Raw genomic sequence first — 5,977 nt, forward strand, 5'->3', positions numbered from 1 at the left:
TTAGGGTTTTGGTCTGGCGGTCTACGGCATGTATGTTCAAACACACGATGGAATGTGAGCAAGTCGTGCAATCAGTTGAAGGAATTCACGAGGTAGTGGGTGGAAAATCGACCAAGTCTCCACACGTTGAGCAACTGGTTTCAAACACGATCTCCACTTCCCCACTACTTGATTCCACCAACTGTCACACTTCATGGAATCATGGTGTCTACAATTCCAGCAATATAAATAAGTCTCTGAATCATGATTGAATCATCAATCTCACGTCTCATCGACAACACGAGATCATCAACTCATCAATTGAGCAACTACTCTCAATTGAGCAATTTCAATCACTCAGAGCTTATCGTATTCGGGATTCACACACCCACAATCTTTGATTACCATTGATTCCACATATTTCTCAGCTTCCCTCCTACAGATCAACCCATCCTCTCTTGTGACCGAATTTACTCTGGAACGGTCATTGTCTTGATTTAGGCCGGAGTACTACAGATTGATCTCTCGAATCTAAAGCACCCCCTTTGCAGCGGTGCATCTGTGTGAGGTTTAACATTTTGCTCGGTTCGAGGAGTCTCCTCCGTACGGTCGTCTCCTCAATTCCTTAAAAACCAGCAAATCGTTTTTCCCCATCTACAGAGATGCTCACTCGAATAAGATAGATAGAAATCGAAAATTTCTCTTCGTCTCAGACTTTGTTATTCCAAAGGTTTAATACTTGTGAGGTGAATAATAATCTAGGATGCTCTTCGGGAAGCATAAGTTCGAATTTTGAGGTTACCCAGACTTTGTCTATTGCGATTTCCAGTCTCACCTTGATCAATAATCATAAAGGAAATTATATATATAGCTTATTTGTGAGGGGAAGATTGGTTTAAAGTATTCGATTGAGTTGAAGCAAATCTTAGGTTGTAAAGGACGTCAGCTAAGGGAATCATTTGCGCAGAGTCCTGCTGGGATTCAAGTGGCGTATGAAATGCGACTGTATCCGTATTGTTGTGACGGTTTAATTCGGTCTCAACTACATTCCAGGACGATTTTAATTTGTAGTAGGCTAGTGTCTTTAGCGGTTTAATACAATTTGGTGTTCAAATCTGGACTAGGTCCAAGGGTTTTCTGCATTTGCGGTTTCCTCTTTAACAATATTCTGGTATCTGTGTTATTAGTTTTTCCGCATTATATTGTTTATCTTTATAATTAAAATATCACAGGTTGTACGTAAATCTATCAAAGTAGATACGTCCATCCTTCTTTGTTGCATACGACTTGATTGATTCTTGGATATTGATTTTTGAGATCATCGACCAAGAACTCTCACACATAATCAAGTTCACGTATTTGGTTCCATCAACTTTATGATTGTGAGAGAAAGAGATATAACTTTGAATATTATTTCTTGATTGAGATTTATTAGAATGAACGCTCATAATTGTATTTAGGTTTTGTCCATATAGGTTGCCTAAGAAAAAAATTGGTGGTTTATTTTGGTACCCCCACGTTTTCATGAATAACTTATCAACACATTTCATAACACCTTTAGGAATGCAGATAGTGGTCATCAAATGATTTAGTGCAAGATCTAAAACTACCTTTATAAGAACATCCCTCCCGCAAAATTTAGAGTGTGATGATTCCATCCTTGAGTTCTACTAGTGGTCTTGATATAAAGATCAGTGAACTTGCTTATCTTTAAGCGATTCGGTTGAATATGAAACTCAAGGTACTTACCAGGATTAGAGATAACTTCATATGAAAGCCGAGCTAAAGAACGGGCAAGATGCCTTAGAACATTCTCCGTGAAAATGACACTAGATTTGGTATTATAATGAACTACCCAACCCATTCATAGTAGATATGCATGATATCTGAAAAAGCAGGGGTCTAAAAACCACATCCAATATTTATTTAGGCAATCTGTATGGACTAACTCCGATATAATTCCAAGAGAATCAACTAGACATTCAGACTCAATCAAAGAAATATATCCAAAAGTTATATCTTTCTTTCTCAATGTAATCAGAAAATCAAACAGATAAAATCCGTAAGCCTGATTATTATGAGAAACAACTTGAGCGGTACCAAAGACCAATGTTCAAGTCTCAATCAATTTTAATCAACAACCAAAGGTTGGATTTACCATTTGATTGAACTACGCACAACCTGTGATATTTCAATTATATAGGAAATATGATGTGAAAAAGAAATAACACAGACACTGGAAGTTTTGTTAACGAAGAAACCGCAAATGCAGAAAAACCCCGGGACCTAGTCCAGATTTGAACACCACATTGTATTAAGCCTCTACAGACTCTAGCCTACTACAAATTAACTTCGGACTGGAATGTAGTTGATCCCTAACCAATCTCAGACTGATTAAGGTACAGTGTTCCTTACGCCCCTGATTCCCTTAGCTGATCTCACCCACAACTAAGAGTTGCTACGACCCAAAGTCGAATACTTGATAAACAAATCCGTCTCGCACAGAAAAGTATATTCTGATAGATAAATATGTCTCCCACAGAAATACCTACGAAGTTTTTGTTCCGACTTTTGATAAATAAAAGTGAACATGAACCAATTGATAATCCGGTCTTATATTCCCGAACAACAGCCTAGAAATATCAATCACCTCACAAAAACTTAACTATATGGTAGTAGAACAAGTTATTGTGGAATTACAAAGAATGAGACGAAGATATTTGTGATTACTTTTTATATCTTACCTATCGGAGATAAATCTCGAGCAAATCTTAGAGAAGATAATACTCAATACGATAGTACAAGTAAGATCAGAACACGCAACTACAGAGAAAATAGTTGGGTCTGGCTTCAGAATCCCAATGAAGTCTTTAAGTCGTTAACCTATAATGGTTTTAGGAAAAACCTAGGTTAAAGGAGAATCGACTCTAATCACAACTACTATCACACAGGAGGTGTGGGGATTAGGTTTCCCAGTTTCTAAAGTTATCCCTTATATAGTCTTCAGATCAGGGTTTGACAACTTTGAAACAAAGCAATCAATATTCACCGTTGGATGAAAACATGATTTACGATTCAAGCTAAGTTTTACTAAAACCAAAGCAATATCTCTCCATCGTTAGATGGTCTTAACTTGTTACACACAAATGAAATATACCTTCATTTAGATATGGGTAACCGTACCTAAACGTGTATATTGAGTTGGCTCAATAACAGTTAACCGAAGTTAGCCATATGAATACTTTTGTATTAACCATGTTCATCTTAACACTTCTAGATAAAATGATAATCAAATGAATCTAATTCTGTTACTCATAGAGTTGTTCAATTGTTTATATTCTCATAGAAGTATACAAGACACAATTGAAACAAAATCATATTGATTCAAAAGAATCAGTTCATGAACATTTTAGCCACGGTTTGCAAAGATTGCATTCCTTAATATATAAATGTATTTGTTCATGAGTATGAAATCATACTTAACCGATTTTAGAACTTAACCACATAAGTTTGCAAACGGGTGCCCAAACTTAAGTTTCGGACTTTGATCTTTTTCGACAACTCGCAAACGGGTACGCATATTGTCGTTCCGGACCGAATTCAGGTGAAACAGTTTGCAAATGGGTACGCAAATTTAGTTCCCGGACTTTGACAGTTAAAACCGTTCGCATACGGGTATGCATACTTGTTAGAGCACTGGTCGGTCGAACTCGCAAGCGTTTCTATCTCAAGCTTGTTTGTCAAGTTTAGTTTCCAAAACTATAAGTCTTAATTTCTAGTCTACTTATAGCTAAGTCTCGGACTAGGATAATAAGTGTAGTTGAGCTCTAGACTCCACGGCGATCATCATGCAAAGACGAAGAACTACTCAAGGAACTGGTGGAACTTCATGGACAAAAAAGTATGTGGAGACTCGAACTTATCTATCACTCAAAAATCTATCTATTTTATCTCCTATCTTGAGACAAAAGTCGTATTGCTATATAGACTTCGATTATACACATTTGCTATTTCGAACCGAGTTTATCTCGATTTTATATTTATAGAAATATGTGTTGTAAGCTTTCTCTTTGGCCAAGTTCATCTTTACTCATGACGAAAGTCATGTTGATTATTTCAATAACTTGAAAATCGCTTTGATGAAAAATAGTTTGTGAATAATAACTGTATAACATCCTCTAAGAAAGTTTCAATGACTGAAATGAGAGTTTAGAACATGTAACCATCTTTGGATATAAACATAGTGTGTTCTCACATTTGTGTAAAAGTCCAAAACCGGGAACCCAAAGTATGCGTACTGGCGGTTGTTGGAAATCCGGGTGAGTATGCATACCCCTACGCATACTGGCGGAAAGTTCACATCCGTGAAATTCTGTTGGAGTTTAAAAGTGAAAACAAACTCAATCCGGTTACTTAAGTACGCGTACCTGTTCGCATACTTAGGTAGGTTACTTTCTAAAATCGGTTTGTTCATGAACTAAAACATTTATAATAAGGAATGCAATCTTTGCAAACTGTGGCCATAATGTTCATGAATCGATTCGAGTGAAACAAAACCGACTTTGCTTCGGTTGTGTCTTGTATAATTCTATGAGATATAAGCAATTGAACAACTCTCTAACTAGTTCATTTGAGTCATTTGAACTAGTTATGGTGAAGATGAATAAGGTTGATATGGAAGTGCTCATATGGCTAACCATTGGTTAACTATTGTTGAACCAACTAAGTGTACACGTTTAGGTACAGTTACTCAAACCTAAATGAAGTTATATTTCGTTTGTGTATAACAAGCTAAGTTCGATCTAACGGTTGAAAGATATTAGCTTGAATCTAATCAGGTTTTCATCTAACGGTGAATATTGAATGCTTTGTTACCAAGGTAACTTAGATTGCAAACCCTGATTTGGAGACTATATAAAAGAGAACACTAGCAACTGGGAAACCTAATCCACACATCTTCTGTGTGATACTAGTTGTATAAGTTAGAGTCGATTCTCCTTTAACCTTAGATTTCTCCAGAGACCCTGTAAGTTAACGACTTGAAGATTTCATTGGGATTGTGAAGCTAGACCCAACTATTTTCTTTGTAGTTGCGTGATCTGATCTTGTTGTTTCCATCGTGATTGAGTGCAATCGTAATATTGGCTTGCGATTTATATCTCCGATAGGCAAGATAGAAAGTAGTCACAAACACCTTCGTCTCATCGTTTGTGATTCCACAATATCTTGTTTCACTAGTTGATTAAGATTATTGTGAAGTGATTGATATTTCTAGGCTGTTCTTCGGGAATATAAGTCTGGTATATCAATTGGTTCCTGTTCACCTTGATTTATCAAAAGACGGAACAAAACTCGTACGCATTTCTGTGGGAGACAAATTTATCTATTCCTGTAAACTTTTCTGTGTGAGACAAATTTGTTTATTAAAGTCTTCGACTTTGGGTCGTAGCAACTCTTAGTTGTGGATGAGATCAGCTAAGGGAATCAAGTGCGTAGTATCCTGCTAGGATCAGAGACGTAAGGAGAGCAACTGTACCTTGAATCAGTGTGAGATTGAGTGGGGTTCAACTGCAGTCCAGACCGAAGTTAGTTTGTAGTAGGCTAGTGTCTGTAGCGGCTTAATACAGTGTGGTGTTCAATCTGGACTAGGTCCCGGGGTTTTTCTGCATTTTCGGTTTTCTCATTAACAAAACTTCTGGTGTCTGTGTTATTTCTTTTCCGCATTATATTTTATTATATAATTGAAATATCACAGGTTGTGCGTTGAATCGATCAATTGGTAAATTCAACCTTTGGTTGTTGATTGAAATTGATTGCTCCTTGAACATTGGAATTTGGTACCGTTCAAGTTTTCTCTCTTATATTCAATCTGGCTCGTAAATTATTATTTGTTTGATCGCGGATTGAATTGAGAGATTGAGATATAACTCTTTGATATACTTTTCTTAAGATTGAGTCTGACTGTCTAGTTGATTCTCTTGAAAGTATATTGGACGTC

Source organism: Papaver somniferum, chromosome 3, assembly GCF_003573695.1.
Source record: "Papaver somniferum cultivar HN1 chromosome 3, ASM357369v1, whole genome shotgun sequence".
In the NCBI taxonomy this organism is placed as follows: Eukaryota; Viridiplantae; Streptophyta; class Magnoliopsida; order Ranunculales; family Papaveraceae; genus Papaver; species Papaver somniferum.